A 21,686-nucleotide genomic window follows, 5' to 3' on the forward strand; every position below is an offset into this window, starting at 1 on the left:
AGAAAAACAAATAGAAACAAAAATAGCCAAACAAAAACTTAGCCATGTCTCGGCACTAACTATACAATATTTACAGGTCCTAACTACCAGGCCGAGCAAGCTTACAGCTTGTCAGCTTCCACATACACAGCTTAATAGCTTTTACCAACCTTTTGCTCTCCTAGACAGAAATTGTCTGAGGTTCCCAGGCCAAGAGCACTGGCTGTCTGTCTCAGGTGAGTTTAAATTGGCCTGGGGGAGAGGACAAAGATCCAAACTGGACCATGACTCAGAGATCCCTGAATGTGTATGACAGGAGCCTGGGAGACGTATAAACCCCAAACAGGACTTTTCCCGGCTCTCTCTGGGACGCTCTGCTACAGTATATATAATTCCACATATATAATAAACAAATTCCGTGCAAAAAATATATGTATAAAGTGCTAGTGCATATCAAAGTGCAAAGAGAAAAACTTATGTGCAAAATTCTTAAGGTGCTGGAAAAAATAGTCCAAAAAATCAATCAGCAATATTAGATTGAAAAAAGTAATATTATCAAAATAGTGACAAAACAGTGAAATAAAACGTCTTTACTTTGTAAAAGGTTCAAGTGCTCCACCACTGTGTGAATCCTTCACCGTTCTCTCTAAATTGGACTCACCAAGTCAAAATATTGATAAAACAAACCAGCTGGAGGACCACACTCTCCCCAAACGATCGTCAATCACGGTTCTATGGTCAGATTTCTCTCTCACAGATCACAGCATTTCATGGGAAAGATAAAAAAGGAGGAAGGAGGCTCCCGTAGTGTAAAAATATCTAACAGGCTTATTAAAACGTGTCTGTAAACCTCTCACATTTGAAGAGTGCTTGCCCAGCACTAGGGAGTAACGCGCTTTTTAGCCGTTCACCTCCGGACCTGTCACAGACCGTGAGTATGAACTGGCATCCACGATGTCGTCAGCGTCTTACACCCGCCCTAAGTCCGTTTCGTTATATGATGTCTTCAAGGAGCGGCAGGACGTCTGAAGACACCGCACCATATTTATAGAGGGCATTCATCCAACTTTGCCCTTTCACCAGCTTTTTGCATCAGTGCGTGTACATACATATATATATATATATATATATATATATATATATATATATATATATATATAAAAAACATTATAAACATTTTAATATATCTCTGTTATAAAAACATCTTACAATTATAAAAAATACATATTCCCTAATGTCATGTTGTAAAACGTAAATAAAACATGTCAATGGGTCCACTCCCTTAAATCCGTAGACTCTTTGTCTCTTAAAGTGGCCACCTAATGAACTTAACAAACTCTCTTAAAGGGGTCATCTTGTGAAAAGGGTACTCCCCTCTATAAATTTCTACGGTTTTTATAGTCCAATGTCGACCTGAAATATTCAGTAAATGGGTGAACACTACTCCTAAACTGAATTCAGACTAGAAATTAGTCAGAAAACAATTCAAGTCTATATCAATGTACAACCCATTTGTATACAAAGTATTCATAAGATAGATCCAATGGGTCTCACGTCTTGACACGTCATTTCATCTATCCATACCTCTCTAATGTCCTTCTATTCTTTCAATTCCATATACAGTCAACAAGCTTGGATCTTTATTGTGTTTTAATTTAAAATGCCTAGACACACCGTGGAGGTGATTTACTAAGACGAATGCTCTGCGCCGGTTCACACCTTAATTGGTGCGCCGAAAAAGTCATTAACCGAACGTGCGAACCAGCGCACTTTGAAACGCAAAACGATAATAAATATGTAAACTGCAACTGTCGCTAGGGTAACTGTGGTTTTCCAATTGATAATAGCACACGCCCAAACCAATTGTTTAATTTCATCTCATCGGATTTGTCTTGTTAGGCAATTATTAGGTGTTCTCAGTTAATGAACTCTTTTGATGCTAATCTCATTCCTATCACTTCTAATATATTTTTGAAATATTTTTTTTTCTTTTTTTACCCAAATCTTTCAATACATTACAAAGAACAGAGAAGTGTTTCTAAACCCTATAAATGTATATTTTCAGATCTTGATCTTTAAAGGTGTCCATACACTGCAATCAGTTAGATCTTAAATAAATTAGATTTAGTGCAAGAGCCTGATTGATTTCCTATAATTTGAATTAATTGTTCAAGTGTATCTTCCTATTACCTATTTTGCCGAAATATCGAGTTGTACAGAGATTGGCCAATCAGAATGCATAACCATCTTAAGAGTGCATGACCATCTTAAGTGCCAAATTTGGAATGTAGATGTGCCATGACCCACTTGTATTCTCCAAATGATATTTCTTGGGTATTTTACAAGGCACATGAGAAACCACCTTTTTTCAAGACATGTTAGAGTGATCAGGAATCTTCAAACTACGGCTCTCCAGCTGTTGCGAAACTACCCATCCCATGAGGCATTGTAAAACTCTGACATTCACATACATGACTAGGCATGATGGGAATTGTAGTTCCTGAACAACTGGTAGACCGTAGTTTAAAGACCCCTGTGCTAGACCATTATTATGCCTCCAGAATTGGGAGTGTGGCATCTACCAAAATTCTCTCTGCTGGTGGACACAAGAACCTACATCTATAGATATATATTTTGGCAGCACAGTGGTGTAGTGGTTAGCACTTTCACCTAGCAGCAAAAAGGGTTGCTGGTACTAATCCTGCCCGCAACACCATCTGCCTGGAGTTTGCACGTTCTCCCTGTGCCTGCGTGGGTTTCCTCCAGGTACTCTGGTTTCCTCCCACACTAAATCGGATCCTGTCTAAATTGGCCCTAATAAGTATGGATGCGTGTTAGGGACCCACACAAACACCACCCGATGTTAAAAAAAAAAAAATGTTTTCTTAATTTGCAAATAAGGATCATCTCTTCCTCAGAACAGTGAGGCATGGTGGTGGGAAGAAATTAGCAGCAGTACAAGTAACATCCTGTAGGGGCATGATGTCATTCCTGTGTGTTGGCCACCGCTTCTGGGAACCAGATATGCGCCAAGGGTACATACCTCCGCGCACACAGCAGTTGCACATCTCACATACACAGTGGTCGCGCATCTAGCTGCAGGAACCCAATTTTTAGGGAAATTGATAGTAAAGCAGATGCTTTACTATCAGATTTCCAGGACTGGACTAACAAATATTTCTAGTGAAAGGCAACAGGTGTTTTCTATTAAACAAAGTCTAAATGGGCCATTGACATGCATCACAGTTGAACTTAGGAATGTGCCTTTGCTAAATGAAATCCTTTCTTATTTTTGCTTGGGGATAGAATGCAGAGGGATTAGAAGTCTTGTCGGTTTTTGACTGCACCCCTGATAGGATGAAGACAGCTCCAAAATTTTGTCACTTTCTCCTTCAAATGTATTCACTTCCTGTCACATAGCCAAACAGGAAGTGAGGGTAAAAGCCTACCAATTTCTTTCTTTGGGGACACACAGGTCAATCTAAATAGCTTCCCCATTAGGTAAATTGCAATCTATCATTTTGTTCTGTACACCCCACATTATTAGGTATCTTGGACTTTGGGTTTTATTTACTAAAGGCAAATCCACTTTGCTCTACAAGTGCACTTGGAAGTGCAGTTGCTGGAGATCTAAAGGGGGGACATGTAAGGAAAATAAAAAATCAGCATCTCTGCTTCTACATGATTGGATGATAAAATCACCAGTGCTTTCCCTCAGATTTACAGCGAGTACACTTGTATTGCAGAGTGGATTTGCCTTTAATGAACCCCAAAATACCTAATAATGTAGGGTGTACACAACAAAGTGCTACAGTGCAATTTGCCTAAGGGACATTAGTTAGATTGCCCTGTGTGTCCCAAGGAAAGACATTGGTAGGGTTTTACCCTCACTTCCTGTTTGGGTATGTGACAGGAAGTGAAGCCAATTTTAAGAAAAGGAACACAAAGCCCAACCTAAAAAAGACAAGCAGGGGTTCTAACACTCGCTTGGTTTCCCTCAATTGCCCACAATTAGAATAGTATTGTCTTGAGCTCGATTTTAGCTCGGTGCTCTAAATCAGCGCTTCTCAACCCTGTCCTCAAGTACCCCCAACAGGCCATGTTTGTAGGTTTTCATTTATCTTGCCCTGGTGCTTTAAATCAGGCAATGGCTTTGTATTTTGGACAGCTATTTAAGCTAAGATAAATTCCCAAAACATGTTTTGTCGGGGATACTTGAGGACTGAGGCTGAGAACCACTGCGCTAAAATGGAAAATTGAATACTTACTGCTCTGTAATTTTCCTTTCCTGGTGCCTATCCATGGCAGCATATACACAATCCATGCATATGCTACCATGAAGGCACCAGGAAAGTAACTTTTAGACAAATCTTACCATTTTTGTTTTGCCATGCCAAGCTGCTAGTTAAGCTGCAGCTGGGAAATCTGTTGCATGAAAATTAACAAAATACATAAAACATATACATTTGATACAAATTTTATTGGTCAACAAAACAGGACTTGGAAAAGAGCAAGGAAAGCAAAAAACACATGTATGTTAATTTGAGACACTATATGGAATATGGTTTTGATGTCTGACCATTTTGCATAGGAAATTAACAGGATTGCGCCCACAAACGGACATCTTTTAAGGATTTAAACATTAATTAGTCACAACATCTTGAGGAAGATTTTGCAAAATAATGCAGCACAGACAATTAAATCAAAGTGAAACAACCTACAAACGACACACAATGACAACATCAAAAATAACTTGTATCTTCCAGATATCCCCCTTAGGAAGATACGAGTTAATACCAGTATCGGCACGCATAGGGGAGGGGATAGGACGGTGCAGGAGGCAGTGGAGCGTTTTTAGCTAAAAGAAAGGACACATTACTTCAGCATTATCCCTGAGCTTGTAAAGAGTGGTGCACTGTAGCACCCATGAAATGTGAGTACCTCACAGTAGGGGCTAAGTTTTATTTATACAATAAATTGTTTAAACAATATCACACTATCACGTTTTTTTCATCATACACATGTGGAACACGTTACCAGCAACCAGCCCAGGATTTCAACATAAACACTGAACCCAGAGGTGGTTCATATGCATGTTTTGACCAGGCTTAATTCGCAGGGTTACACGCTCTGAGGTGAGCGCATATACTGAAGGGAGGAGCATAAGACTGGACAAAAGGACACGTTTTGCCGTCACCAGTTGCTCTGGATGTTTTGAACTGTGAATGAACTGTATATATAATGCATCTCAGTTTGTGAATCGAGCAAAATAGCACTTTGCACATAGCACTTCTTAGTGCATGGGAACACATTTGTGAATATTTTGAGCATATATATATTGGATTTATTTTATGACAGATGTTGATATTTGAGTATTAATGTATATATTTTATTTTGTTGCACAGAGTCACTTTAATTAATAATTAGTTGTGGCACTCATTAAGCACTATATGCATGTGGTTTTCTATAGGCATTAGTAGAGTGTGGATATAAGGATAAGCAGAGATACTAATAAATTAGTAGTTCACATGCTGCAATATAATTGAGCACAGAGTTACACCAATTTGAGTTAGTGGTGTCATTATATAATTTTTTATGTGGTTTACTACAGACATAGTACAGCGTGTGTATACATGTGTATTAAACACACAAGCATTTTTTAGTGCAGCACTTTTTTTATTATATTTTTTTGCTGAATGCACAGCCTTATGGGATGTGATCGGTGCTAGCAGCTGAATATATTAGAACTGACAATTTGTGTATGGTAGCTCGCAAGATCACCATTGTTTAGATTATTCTAGGCTTACCTATAGGTAAGAGTCAAACAAAACAGTTTACAACCACTTTAACAATACTGGCCAATAATTCTTTATAATATTTTCTATTTCTTTAGATTGTATATTGAAATTGGTAATAAAATGACAGCTACCTTCATATTTCTTCTCCTTCTTTGTTGGATGCAGTAAATCTTGTCTATTTTTACCTAATATTCTATTCCTTTCTTTTATCAAAAATGGATATTCTGACAGACTTTTCCAAAAAGTCATATTCTGGATTACAATTTCGTCTAATCCTGGTAAACTGACTGCTCGGCCTGCCATATATCCACCTCCGATGATGACAACCCCCCAGCTCTCTCCATCTGTCTCCTCACGCATCACCAACTTACTAGCAGACATATCAGCCTGGATGTCACATCACTTCCTCAAACTCATCTATCCAAAATCGAGCTCATGATATTTCCTCCCCCTGGTGCCACTTCCCCTGATTTCTCTGTCAATATCAATGGCTCAACTATCAATTTGTCCCCCCACGCCAAGGTCCTAGGTGTAATCCTGGACTCAGAACTAACCTTTCGGACCCACATCCTTTTGCTATCCAAAATTTGCTGCCTTAACCTCCGCCACATCTCCAAGGTATGCCCCTTCCTAACCACAAAGCTTCTAATCCACTCCCTGGTCATCTCTCACCTCGACTACTGCAACTTCTTCCTTATTGGCTTACCTCTAAATAGGCTATCCCCACTTCAGTCCATCATGAACGCTGCTGCCAGGCTCATCGACCTCAAAAACCACTCAGCAACTGCTATACCCCTCTGCCAAGCCCTTCATTGGCTGCCACTCGGCCAAAAAATAAAATTCAAGATACTAACTATAACTTACAAAGCCATGCACAACCTGGCCCCCAGCTACATCACTTACCTAGTCTCAAAACACCAACCTAATTGTTTTCTTCACTCCTCCCAAGACCTCCTGCTCTCAAACTCCCTTGTCACCTCATCCCATGCTCATCTTCAGGACTTCTCCAGAGCCTCTCCCATCCTCTGGAATGCTCTACCCTAATCTGTCTGACTTTCTCCGACCTTGTCCACTTTCAGACGATCCCTGAAAACTCATCTTTTCAGAGAAGCCTATCTGGCCCCCACCTAACAACTGAACATTTATTTTGTCCATCAGCACATCCCCCACAGTTATTACCTCTTGTATCTCTTGACCTTCCCTCTTAGATTGTAAGCTCTAAGGAGCAGGGCCCTCTTATTCTTACTGTATTAAAGAGTATTGTATACCCTCAAGTTATAAAGTGCTTCGTAAACTGTTGGCGCTATATAAATCCTGTATAATAATAATAATAATAATAATAATAATAATATTATAGCTGTTCCTGTCAGTCTCCTTGAAATGCTTCTTGGTGCCGATCACTCCATTCCGCTTACATAAAGTAAGCTCCAAAAAATGAATTGTGTCATGACCCCACTCTCCAGTGAAAGTCAGGCCATATTCATTATTATCTAAATTGTGTAAGAATTTTAATAGACCATCTATGGGTTCCTCCCAAATCATTATAATATCATCTATATAGCATTTGTATAGCTTCATCTGTGGCCACTTATGATGTATTCTTTCGGCTTACCGTTTTGCCATGACCAAATTAGCAATGCTCTGAGCATACTAGGCTCCCTTGGCTACTCCTGTGAGTTGTTGAAAAAAGTTTTTATCATACCAAATATAATTATTGGACATGGCAACATTTAATAACTCAAGAATAAATGCTATGTGTTTAATTTTAAAGGTTCAACTTATTCTCCAACACCCATTTTCCTGCATCCATAGCATACTTCTGATTGATACTGGTGTACAGTGAATTCACATCCACTGTCACCAAGTATCCTTCTTCCCTATATAACCCTGCATCTAATATTTTAATCAACTCCCGACTATCTTTGAGGTAAGAATACTTTTTTACCACAATCTTCTGCAGATATAAGTTTACAGTATAAATTCTCCAATCCTAGAAAACAATGATCCAATGCAACTTACGATAGGTCTTCCCGGGAGTTTTGTAGTCCTCTTATGGATTTTTGGTAAATAATATATGGTTGGTACCCTGGGGGGCTCTCGGTAATAAATATTTAGCTTCTTTCTCTGTAAGAATCTTGGATTTTCTACCCTTTTCAATAATCTTTTTAAGTTGCTGTTTTAATCTCTTTGTAGGGTTGCTTGATCATTTCTTATATGTATCTTTCACTATCAATAATTTTGTCATCTCCTTTTTATAATTTTTTTGTCCAAAACAACAATGGCCCCATCCTTATCCGTTGCCCTTACTATGATATCTTTCCTTTTTTCCAATTCCCAAATCCCTTCCTCAATGTATTTTGGTGATTTCTTGATTGCCTTAGTGTTTATCTCTTTAATATCTTTTTCTACTATAGTTTTAAAAAACATCAAAAATGTCACTCCTTTTATTCTTGGGATGGAAAACTGAGGCATTCCTTAAAACACTCAGCACATATTCTGTCTCCTTTGGTCCTCCCATTTTAAAACCATTTTTATTTATCTCAAAAAATTTTCTTTAATTCAATTTTCTCAAAAAATTTTGCAAATCAATATAAGTGTTGAATTTATTGACATTGACATGGGAAATATAAGTTATATAGGCACACCCTAAACAGGAAGTTTAGCTCCCAATATAACCACTCCCCTTACTGGGAGTACCTCAGTTTTGTAGCAAAGCAATACACGTGTAATCAGAAAGTGGGGAGGGACCTCTGTGTCCCATGATGTACTCCAAGAAAAGGATTCTACAGGTAAGCTGTTATAAAAATCCTATTTTCTTTATCATACATCACGGGACACCGAGCCACAGTAATTACTGTATGGGATGTCCCAGAGCAATGCTATCTGAGGGGAGGGGACACCAACAAAAGTAGGGTGCAATCAGACCTGAGGACCTATACTGCTGCCTGCAGCACCCTGCGCCCAAAGGCGATATCCTCATGCCTTCTTACATCCACCTGATAGAATCTGGTGAATGTATGGACTGAAGACCAAGTTACGGCCTTGCAGATTTGAGCCATGGAGGCTTGGTGATGCACTGCCCACGAAGCACTAACAGCCCTGGTGGAGTGCGCTTTGATTTGAAAAGGTGAAACTTTCCTCTTCAAACCATAAGCTTGAATAATTACTTGCCGAATCCATTTAGCAATAGTGGATTTCGACGCTGCCCATCCTTTCCTAGGACCTTCAGGCAACACAAACAAATATCTGTTTTCCGAAACTGAGCAGTCTCCTTCAAATAGAGTTTGACTGCTCTCACTACATCCAAAGAATGTAGTGACTCTTCTTCCGTAGAACAGGGTTCCGGAAAAAATGAAGGTAGAACAATATCCTGGTTTAAATTAAAACCTGAAACCACCTTCGGCAGAAAGCTAGGATGAGGACGCATTACCACCTAATCCTTATGAATAATTAAATATGGTTCTTTACAATTCTGATACCCTTCTTGCAGAAGACATGGCAACCAGAAACCAACTTTCTTGTCAAATGGATCAAGGGAGTACGTTGTATCGGCTCAAAAGGCTGTTTTTGTAAAACCGACAAAACCAAATTCAAGTCCCAAGGTTTTAAGGGTGACCTAACCGGCGGATTAAGTCGTGTCACCCGCTGTATAAAAATATGGACCAGGAAATGCGAAGCAAGTGGTCGTTGGAACAATACTGATAAGGCCGAGACCTGGCCTCTGATGGTACTCAAGGCCAGCTTCATTTCTAGTCTTATGTGCAGAAAAGCAAGGCTTCTACCTATAACATACTTTCTAGGATGCTAACCGCTGGACTCACACCAGGAAACATATGCCTTCCAGACTTTATAATAAATTACTCTGGAAGCTGGCTTCCTTGCATTAATCAAGGTAGATATCACCGAGCCTGAAAGCCCACAATTGTTCAGAATGTAGGTTTCAATAGCCAAGCTGTTAAATTCAGTGTTTGTAAGGTAGGATGTAACACCGGTCCCTGCGATAGCAGGTTTGGACGTGGTGGTAGGGGCCATGGGGCCCCTACCGCCATCTTTACGATATCTGCATACCAAAATCTACTGGGCCACGCTGCGGCCACAAGATCCCCTGACTTCCCTTCCTGCTTGAACCTGCGAAGAAGTCGTGGTAGCAGCGGAATAGGAGGGAATGCATAAATCAGTGAAAAAACTGATTCCACAGGGTCACCAACGCATCTGTTCCGTATATGATTGGTTCCCTGGTTCTTTACACAAAGTTGTCAATTTTGTTGTTGAAACTGGATGCAAACAGATCTACGTCCGGGATTCCCCCCATCTTTGGCATCTAGCCAGGAAGATGTCGGGGTGAAGGGACCATTCCCCTGGGAACAACTGCTGGTGACTCAAGTAGACCGCCTGCCAATTCTCTACCCCTGGAATGAAGATTGCTGATATACACGGCACATGCTTTTCTGCTAAGGTTAGGATATGGTTTACCTCTACCTGGGCTGCATGACTTCCGGTGCCCCCTTGGTGATTGATATAAGAGACTGCTGTGGCATAGTCGGATTGAATCCTGACAGGACAATTACGCAGCCTGAATGTCCAGGCCCTTAGGGCTAGGCATGCTGCCCGAATTTCTAGAATGTTGATGGACATATCCTTCAGTTCTGGACCATTTCCCTTGGACAGTCACTTCTTCCAGGACTGCTCCTCAACCCGAAAGGCTGGCAGCTGTTGTTACCACCTTTCAGGTAACTGATATGAAGGGATTCCCCTTCTGCATTATTTTGGATATCCTCCACCAACTGAGGCTCTGGCATACCTTTTGCGAAAACTTTTTAGGAGGGAAAAAATGCTTATCTGGGTGATCCCACTCAGAATACATATGCTTTTCCAGCAATGAACGGACAGGAAAGGCACGCAAGCTTGAGGAGGCTTTAGTGAACCCAAACTTTTAAATGTGGAGCGGACCACTTCAGCAAGGGATTGCACCAGCAATTTCTCAGCTTGTGAAGCTGAAGAAGGTCCTTCCCCCACCTTGATCCCTCGGAAGAGGAGTCATCAGCCTCTTCACAGTCCCCTGAGGGGGATCCCTCTTCCCCCTCCCACCGTTCCTCTGTTTGAGGGTCCTGGTGGTAGAAGGGGACCTAATGTGTTTTCTTCCACTCTGTAAAGATGCGATTAAAAACGCTAACCTTTCCTCTAATCCCATCATGGCTGATGAGAAAACCTCAGTAATATAGATAGGGGCTGAAATGTCGGAAGCAACCCTTGACGACCCCGACGGCTCACTCTGACCAACCTTCCTAGGCCCTTCAATGGGGATGGTGTTGCAGAGGGAGGGTCCCTAGAGCCTGAGGGCGAACCCTTTGAGCCCTTGTTTTTGGGGTACTTACACCTCCCCTTCTGACCATAGAGCTAAGCACAAATGCGGAGGTACTACCAAAAATGCACCGATTGCTGAGCAAATAGTTCAGCAACTGCCGCTGCTATTAATGCTCAGCCTGATGCTAAGTAAATATGCCCTGGGAATGCCTGTGTCACCAACACTCACATGCCCCCGTCTGCTCTGTGTCCCTCCGTTAGCTGAATGCACCTGCAAAAGGTGCACTTTACACAGCTTTACACAGCCCTGCGTTTGTGAATGTTGAATCACGTCAACGACGCACTAAGCCTCGTCCCCTCCCTCTAAATTCCCACCGCGCCCCCCCTCTCACTTTTCAAAAAGGACTGCTTTCCCGTGCGATTGGGGCTCTGATCCGATCGGATCGGCATGTGGGAGGGGCTGGAGAGGAGGAGAGCTGCTGGAGAAAACCGCCATACTATGGCAGTGGCGATGGGAGTGGCGCGGTATACCGCCGACTTATCCCTGCTCCCTCAGCCTCCTGGAGAGAAGAAATACCAGTCCAGGTGGGGGAATTCTACAAGAAAAAGCCCCCCTTTCCAACATCTTACCTGGGCTTGGGCTGGAGGAAGCGTGCTGCTTGTAATGACACAGAGCGAGACAGACAAGCATGAAATTGGGTACGTGCTCTTGACAGCCCCCGGTAGCGACTTTAGGCACGACAACATTTTACTTAAAGTGGTTGTATACCCTTTTTTTTCACTTTGACCTACAAGTAAGCCTTTAATAAGGCTTACCTGTAGGTAAAAAGAATATCTCCTAAACCTGTACGGTTTAGGAGATATTCCCCTTGCATGCAGCCGCTGACTTCAGTGGCGCATGCGCTCTGAGTTTCCCGGCTGAAAGGTCTGGCAGACGCTGGACCTTGCCGGAAAGAGGTCTCCCGCGCGCATGCGTGGGAGTGACTACATCGCAGCTCTGGCCACTCACAGCGCCGGAGCCCCGATACCCGGAAGACACGCTGAGGGAAAATGTCCGCTCCCTCGGCGTGGACCGAGATCACCTGCCGACGCCTCGTTCTAAGGTATTTCATAATGAGCTAGTATGCGGTGCATACTAGTTCATTATGCCTTTTGCCTTATAGGTTTAAAAAATAAAATAAAAAATCTGCGGGTTTACTACCGCTTTAAAGGAGAAAACCCATAAGAATTAAAAAATTCCTTAGGAATCTCCACTTACCTTATCCAGCTGAAGGGTTCTGTGGTAAACCAGACAGACCCAATCTTCACCCCTCATGATGGGCTCTGTTTAAAAAACCTTCAGGGACCGGGGCCCCTTTTTATCGGGGGGTCCACACCCCTGGACCCATAAAGCACCCCACCAGGAATATATGACTGAAAAAAAACAAGCACTGGATCCCGGGGTCCAGCTCTCTAAAAAGAGAAGTGTTACAGGAAAAAACCTTGTTTCTTCCGACACGAGGCCCAGGTACCATTCAATTCGGCCTGAAAACACACTTTAAATGGATCCGGTTGCATAGCTGGCCCCAGCAAATGAATATTCCAGTGGAGATCAGCCTAGCACATCTTTACTCGTGACCAGCACCTACGACACTGGCGAAAAAACTGAGGTACTCCCAGTAAGAGGAGAGGTTATATAGGGAGCTAAAGTTCCTGTCTAGGGTGTGCCAGTGTCCATCATCTAAAGGTGCCTATATAACCCATACAGTAATTACTGTGGCTCTGTGTTTCGTGATAAAGAAATGCCTGTGCCTGTTATTCTCTCTTTCTTTTTCTTCCTCCTTCCTCCTCTAGTCCCTCTTCTTCTCTTGTTCTTAAAAAAAAAAAAGAGAGAATAACAGGCACATTCATTTTTAATCTTAGTAGTGCTATTTTAACAGAAACAGAACTTACATTTTTTGATTCAGGATTATGTTATATTCCCCGTGACAATGTCAATAAATTCAACATTTATATTGATTTGCAAAAATTTGTGGTAAAATTGAATTGAGGAATTTTTTTGAGATAAATAGAAATGGTGATCTGTGAGATCTGACAGAGAGAAATCTGACCATAGAACTGTGATTGACGATTGTTTGGGGAGAGTGTGGTCCTCCAGCTGGTTTATAATTATCAATATATTGATCTGGTGAGTCCAATTTAGAGAGAGTGGTGAAGGATTCACACAGTGGTGGAGCACTTGAAGCTTTTACAAAGTAAAGACATTTTATTGTACTATTTTGTCACTATTTTTATCACATTACCTTTTTCATTATAATATTGCTGATTGATTTTTTGGACTATTTTTTCAGCACCTTAAAAATATTGCACATAAGTTTTTCTCTATGCACTTTGATATGCACTAGCACTTTATGTACATATATTTTTTGCACAGAATTTGTTTATCATATATGTGGAATTATATATACATATAGAGTAATATTCAAAGTTATTGATTAAGGGGTTTATGAATTAATTGTGCAGATTAGCACCACTCAATATTATACACAGAACTTGCCTTTACCTCACCTCATTCTGTTGTGAACTGGCCCTAAGTGATGTTTTATTTGGACCTGCTTCTGGAAATTGCAGTAGTTACCCAGTGTCTTATAGTTATAATTAAAGTAAACTTGCCACCATAGTTGACGAGCAGAAATAAGCTCATTCCTGAATACTAGGCACGGACAGTTTTTTATTAGTATGATTTATCAGAAAATTGCCCACTGAACACCCCAAAACCTGGGCCCAGGCAGCATTCATATTTTGAATTTTAGAAATTGAATAACAAATTTAGCCCACCCATTGGAAGATGGTTTTAGAAAGTGGTATCGTGCAGGCAATTGACTATGGTCGACTGTCTAGTAATTCATACCCCATGGCCCTTTGGTAATACCTGCATTCCTTTATGAGCTTATTGTTACCTGTAACCTGTAATGATAAATGTAAGCCTTTGCATGTACTATTATAACCTAATTTATTTAGTATGTGGAATGTAATGCATACAATTATTGATATTTTTGGTTCCAGAAAATTATATAATTGTTTTTTTTAACAGTATTCAATCAGGAAACATAGATGTATGGATACTCACTTATTGTCTTATTGACTAAATATGTCCTATTACTGTAGTTCATATTTACTTACAATGCATTCAGCAGTTTTAAAATGGAACCCACTGTTTTAACCATTAACATGTCACCCCTCTCTACTTCTTACTTCCACACTTTTTTCCCTGATCTCTTTATCCAGATAAACCAAATGTTCCACTTTTCCCAGGTTTCATCCTCTACTAAAGAGATAAGAAGAGAGTTTTCAGAAAGTCACACCATCAGTGGATGCTCTCACAGTTTTGTCCTTTGCCAAAAATTCTAATGGAATTCCATGTTATACCTCTCTTTTATTAAATAGATTAACTGTTTTACTAATGCCATGGAGTAGGTGACTAAAAATAGGTAGTAGCAGCCTAAATGCACATATAACCTATTACATGTTGAATCATGAAGGATGTCCAGCCGCAGAGCAGCAAGGCTGTTAAAGCAGATTTACTTCCAAAGATTTGTGGAATAATATGGCAAGTGTACTCAAGTAAATACTGTGGATGATTGCAATGACTGCAAAAGAGATTTAAATATAGAATGTAGGCCTATAGGTAGTAAAATGTTAAGTCCTACTACTATATTTCTGAATAGTAGTTAGAGTAGAATAGTGCAGTTCGAACGTTTACAAAGCATGGAATGCAATTCCCGTATATTGTATTTATATGCTTATTACCATTCAACACAGTCTCCCCAACAATAAAGACATTCTCCTCCACTGTGGTCTACAGAATTTTCAGATAATGGCTACAATGAGACATTCTCCTAGTCATCAGTTTTACAGCTCTGGTCGTATCTTCATACCAGAATCTGTTCCTGACCAGCCAACTGCTGTGACTTCAGTAGATGCTTCGTTTTGTATCTCCAGTTCATAGTCGCATCAAACAACAGTTTGCCTTTGCTCATTTTGAGATAAGCCAGTATATGTTCGTGATGTTGTGTTTCGTACTTGTATATGTATTAAAAAATAAACTTCGTAAAGACATACTTCTTTCTTTCTTGTCCCTACGTATTTAGTGTTTTAGTGGAAATGGTGGTTGTTAAAAAAGAAATTGTTAAAGCATTTAAAACTTCATACTATCCCTCTTATTCAACTGTCATATACAGTATATCCATTTACTGTAGCCCATGACTTTTGGATGACCCCATTGAGTGTCCTGTAAGTGGACAGTCAATAAATGTTTGCTTAACTGCTGGGTCAGTGAACTACATTATGAAACAAGTGTATGCAACATGACATGTGCTCCTGAGCTGTGAAAATATAGCAAGCTTGTGTATAAAATCTGTAATAGATGAAAAATGTCTGCTTCACCCACAACTGTCTCATCTTAAAGCGGAACTTTACTCTGTTAATCAACACTGACTATTTTGAATCCTTATGCTGTTAGCATTAGTAAATAGATTGGAAGATTTATCATATTTATGTAGCCATGGTGACGAGCACTCCTGAAAAACAATCCGCCAATCACCCTGCTGCCAGACCCCAATACATCACTTGAGACAATGAGCAGTCATTTGTGTAGTTTTGTTGTGTTTATTGCGGGATACAACTTGGTTGGGGTAAAGGAAAATATGGGATGCCCATAGCACTTAGTGTATTGTCATCACATTGTTAAGACATTGATTAGCAGCTTTAGCCTTGAAATGATGCACCTTTAACATTCACAGTCTATTTCCTCTGCATATCTCCTCTGCAGACTATTGCACATCCTCCTCTGCACTGACTCCTGCAGAATATCCCTCCTCTGAGTTCTTCTCTCCTTGTACAAATCTTCCACTGCAAAACTGTTAGATTACTGTTGCTTCACTTCCATTGAAACAAGAAGGGATCACTCTGAATAACCCCCGCTTGCAGACCATAACAGTGTTGATTCAGCAAATCAATAAGCCAGAGGCATACAAAACCTCTCCCCGATGGCTCCATGAGTTTGGTAGCCACACAGTCTTTTGGAAGGTATTACCAGTGTGCTTTACCAGGCCAGAGATACACGGTACCTCCCCCCAACGGCCTGACACATGGTAATAGGTGGACTACTGTTCCCAGCCAGTCCATCACTGCAAAAGCTGTGTTCCCCAGCCACAGCATTTTGCACTACTCTCAACACTTCTCCTGTTGCTTCTTGTACACTGACCTTCTCCAAAGGGGCAAACTCTGTGTTCCCCGGTCACAGAACTCTGCTCTTCTCAGTCCTACTGTTACTTCTCCTTCACCGATCTTCTCCTGTGTACAAGTCCTGTGTTCCCCTGTCACAGCAGCTAGACACCAACTCCATGGTGAAGATCTTAATCCAGGAATACATCCCAGTGGCTCCTCCATCCCTCCTCTGCGCTTGGCGTGCCCCCACGTGGGACCACCCTGCGGTAGACTCCTAAAACTCCATTCTTTCTTCTTGCACCATCAGAACTCCTCCCTGGCAGCATGTGACCCCAGCTTAAATTGGAGGCCTGCTCCCTGCCAATAAAGCAGGGTAATTGGTCAGAGCTCCTCACATGAGCTGCCTGCCACTCAAACCTCAGGTCCAACCTCTCTTCCAGAACAATCTGCCTGAAAGCAGGGGAGGCACCTCTGAGTCAGAGCACAGGTGGCCACACCCACCACTATACCAAACACTCCCAGTCCCAAATCAAAACAACCAGGCCCAGCCTAAAGCACAGGCCTGGCTAAATTTGCCTACACTGAAAGCTTTAAATCGAGAAAATCCTATTCTAGCACCTACCTAAAGTTAGAGGGTGCTACATTTACTTGTGTTAACCACTTGTCCATGGCACATATACCCCCTTTCAAACCAGGTCAAATTTTCAGCTTTCAGTGCTCTCACACTTTAAATGACAATTACTCAGTCATGCAACACTGTACCCATATGAAATGTTTGTCCTTTTTTTATACAAATAGAGCTCTCTTTTGGTGGTATATAATCACCACTGGGTTTTTAATTTTTTGCGCTATAAGTAAAAAAAGACCATACATTTTGTAAAAAATTTTTTTTTCTTTGTTTCTGTTATAAAATTTAGCAAATTAGTAATTTTTCTTCATAAATTTTGACCAAAATTTATACGGTTACATTTCTTTGGTAAAAATTGCCCAAATCAGTGTACCGTATATACTCTATAAGCTGAGTATTTCAGCACATTTTTTAGGCTGAAAAAATCCCCTCAGCTTAACCCCTTCCCGCCGACTGTACGCAGATATGCGTACTCGGCTTTCCGGGGTTATACCGGGATGATGCCCGCAGCTGCAGGCATCATCCCGGTACCGTTGTTTACAGCGGGCGATCGGCTACCTGAGTATAACAACCGATGCGGCTAAAAGCCGCTCGGTTGTTATACCGGAGGAGCGGGAGGGGACATCCCCCCCTCCCACCGCCTCCTGCCGCTGTTACCGGGCCTACCGTGCGATCGGGAGGCCCGGTGTCTAATTGTCTGTCTTCGGCGGCTGGGGGCGGGCTGGAACGAAGCTGTGGGCGGCTTCGTTCCAGCCTTCTCATTGTAAATGCGGAAGCGACGTCATGACGTCACTTCCCGTTTACTCGGCTGCCAATGGCGCCGAATTTAAAAAAGTACACAATATTCAGAATCGCCGTTTTCAGCGATCTGAATACTTTGAAGTGCAGAGGAGGGATCGGGGGTCTTTTAGACCCCCGATCCCTCCATAAAGAGTACCTGTCACCACCTATTACTGTCACAAGGGATGTTTACATTCCTTGTGACAGCAATAAAAGTAAAAAAAAAAAATTTTTTTAAAAACACAATTTATAAAGTAAAAAAATAAATAAAAAAAAAAAAAAAATTTTAAAGTGCCCCTGTCCCCGCGAGCTCGCGCAGCGAAGAAAACGCATACGGAAGTCGTGCATATGTAAACGGTGTTCAAATTACACATGTGAGGTATCGCCGCGATCGTCAGAGCGAGAGCAATAATTCTAGCCCTAGACCTCCTCTGTAACTCAAACCTGGTAACCGTAAAAAATTTTTAAAGTGTCGCCTATGGAAATTCATAGGTACCGTAGGCCATTCCACGAGTGCGTGCAATTATAAAGGGTGACATGTTTGGTATCTGTTTACTCGGCGTAACATCTTTCACATTATACAAAAAAATTGAGGTAACTTTACTGTTTGGACTTTTTAAAATTCATGAAAGTGTCCCTTTTCCAAAAATTTGCGTTTAAAACACCGCTGCACAAATACCGTGTCATAAAAAATATTGCAACAATCGCCATTTTATTCTCTAGATTCTCTGCTAAAAAAATATATATAATGTTTGGGAACTCTAAGTAATTTTCTAGCAAAAAATACGGATTTTAACTTGTAAACACCAAATTTAAAAAATAGGCTTAGTCATGAAAGGGTTATACTCGAGTGAGCCGTACCTTTCATTACTAAAACAGTGTGCCTCCCGCTGTGTTATGCATTCTGTTCTGCCGTCCTTTGTAACAAAGCCCCACCTCCTCCTCATCCGTCCGTGATAGAGGAACACTGATACAATGCTGAGAAACTATCAGCGTTCCATCTATCACAGACGAAGAGGCGGGGCTTTGTTACAATGGACGGCCGAGCAGAATGCATAACACAGTGGGAGGCACACGCTGTTTTAGTAATGAAAGGTATGGCTGCAGATGGGCACAGTGAGACTTTAGTAATGAAAGGTATGGCTGCAGATGGGCACAGTGAGACTTTAGTAATGAAAGGTACGGCTGCAAATGGGCACAGTCGGCCTATACTCGAGTACATACGGTACATACAAATATAGCCTAATAATTAGAACCATTTTTATTCCAAACTGTATACAGCTGTTTCACACCCTTTGGCCATCATCAGTGCAGTTTTTGCAGATTACTTTAGCCCCTACTGCAGGAGGAAGAGGACAGGGCAGCCCTGCAGTGAAGATTTCTACAGAATCCAGCAGCCTGCACGTCGTGGGCCATACTTCATCACAGGAAAGTAATGTAACTAAAGCTGTAAAGAAAAAGTTTTTTTAGCTAAACTTCAGCTGTAAGTTATGAGTACCTTTTGGTAAGTTATATACAATGTGTAAATGAGGCAAGGAAAAGTTCTGGACAGCCGCACTCCGGAATATAACCTTTATTATAAAATATCAAAAACACAAGCCACAGCAAAAAATGGGACAAAGGAGCTGACGCGTTTCACACTTAACAGTGCTTATTCATAGCTACCCTACCAACAAAAACAATTTAATATATACTGATCCATATTGGACATGTGACTGCATATGTAGTTAATTAGATCCAATTATCTAATTGAATAACCTTATATGACGGACGTGATTAACATATGTGATTGGGAAGGTGCACATACATTTGTGTATCTAGGTGTATAAAACACAGTGAATGAATGAGTTTGAAACTAAAAACAAACCCAAGTAAATAAAGTGTTGAGATGAATTATAAACGGTAGATACAGCATATCAGTGCATAAACAAATGTAACCTTAGTTGTTAATAGACATAATAAAAATAGTGAGATTGTGAAATAAAGATTAAATGAGTTGACGGAATAATAATAATGGAGAAAAAGTGTCTGTGAACAAAATATAAATAAAAGAAAGGAAAAAGTGTCTGTGGACAAAATATAAATGAATATAAATAAATATAATTGAATGAATGCCACCCTAAAAAAATGTGTACAAGGAACGTGTATTTACAAATTCTTTGAGGTACACCGGACCTCTGTTGTATATATGGTAATTGTGCCGTGGGGCTACAAATATCAAAGAAAAATACAATTGCTAACATATGAAAAAGTATTTTCTTTAAACATAGACACTTATCATTATTAAAATATAGAACAAAGTTAAAACATTATACTCAAAAAATCATCATAATGTATGCACAGGATAGATAATGTGCACCTATGAGCACTCCTTTGATGTCCAAAAATTACTCAACAAATCCAACTTGGAAACCATTCTCATAATTGAGGCATTTGAACAATATTGTGAGTATTCTTTTTTGAAACAGACAAAACAAGAGGAGTGGGCATGGGAAAGATGAAGCAAGAACCCCCATTCTATACGTAATAAGAATTTAGGAAATTAGAAACTACCTTGAATGAAAATAAAAATAAGAATCAAAATAGAAGGGTGTAAAAATAATAAGCCATGAAACATCAAGGGATTGGATAGTTATCCGAATGAGACTTTATTTCCAAGTTGGATTTGTTGAGTAATTTTTGGACATCAAAGGAGTGCTCATAGGTGCACATTATCATTCATTATGATGATTTTTTTAGTATAATGTTTTTAACTTTGTTCTATTTTTTAATAATGATAAGTGTTTCATATGTTGGCAATTGTTTAAACTTTATATTTGAAGTTTACATCCACAGGCATATATGTGAGTAGGGATTGTATTTTTCTTTGATATTTGTTGCCCCATGACACAATTACCATATATGCAACAGAGGTCTGGTGTACCTCAAATTTGTAAATACACGTTCCTTGTACACATTTTTGTAGGGTGGCATTCATTCATTTATATTTATTTATATTAATTTATATTTTGTCCGCAGACACTTTTTGCTTTCTTTTATTTAGATTTTGTTCACAGACACTTTTTCTCCATTATTATTATTCAGTCAACTCATTTAATCTTTATTGTTTCACGATCTCACTATTTTCAAGTATGTCTATTAACAACTAAGGTTACATTTGTTTATGCACTGATATGCTATATCTACAGTTTATAATTCATCTCAACACTTTATTTACTTGGGTTTGTTTTTTTAGTTTCAAACTCATTCATTCACTGTGTTTTATACACCTGGATACACAAATTTATGTGCACCTTCCCAATCACATATGTTAATCACGTCCGTCAATTAAGGTTATTCAATTAGATAATTGGATCTAATTAACTACATATGCAGTCACACGACCAATATAGATCAGTATATAGAGTGGGGACAGAAAGTATTCAGACCCCCTTAAATTTTTCAATCTTTGTTATATTGCAGCCATTTGCTAAAATCATTTAAGTTCTTTTTTTTTCCTCATTAATGTACACACAGCACCCCATGTTGACAGAAAAACACAGAATTGTTGACATTTTTGCAGATTTATTTAAAAAAAAAAAACCTGAAATATCACATGGTCCTAAGTATTCAGACCCTTTGCTCAGTATTTAGTAGAAGCACCCTTTTGATCTAATACAGCAATGAGTCTTTTTGGGAAAGATGCAACAAGTTTTTCACACCTGGATTTGGGGATCCTCTGCCATTCCTCCTTGCAGATCCTCTCTAGTTCTGTCGGGTTGGATGGTAAACATTGGTAGACAGCCATTTTTAGGACTCTCCAGAGATGCTCAGTTGGGTTTAAGTCAGGGCTCTGGCTGGGCCATTCAAGAACAGTCACGGAGTTGTTGTGAAGCCAGTCCTTCGTTATTTTAGCTGTGTGCTTAGGATCATTGTCTTGTTGGCAGGTAAACCTTCGGCCTAGTCTGAGGTCCTGAGCACTCTGGAGAAGGTTTTCATCCAGGATATCC

At 40.3% G+C, this 21,686-nt stretch overlaps 1 protein-coding gene across 1 annotated transcript in view; it reads left to right on the forward strand.

The window, feature by feature from the left end:
• The window catches only part of TRPM8 (transient receptor potential cation channel subfamily M member 8), a 167,000-nt gene extending 151,934 nt beyond the window's left edge, over nucleotides 1-15,066 (forward strand). Inside the window, exon 27 of the mRNA XM_073634952.1 lies at nucleotides 14,376-15,066. The gene's annotated coding sequence lies outside the window, so the exon portion shown is untranslated. The remainder of the gene's footprint in view (nucleotides 1-14,375) is intronic.
• Nucleotides 15,067-21,686: the final 6,620 nt, after the last annotated feature.

Source organism: Aquarana catesbeiana, linkage group LG06 (assembly GCF_042186555.1).
Source record: "Aquarana catesbeiana isolate 2022-GZ linkage group LG06, ASM4218655v1, whole genome shotgun sequence".
NCBI classification, from domain to species: Eukaryota; Metazoa; Chordata; class Amphibia; order Anura; family Ranidae; genus Aquarana; species Aquarana catesbeiana.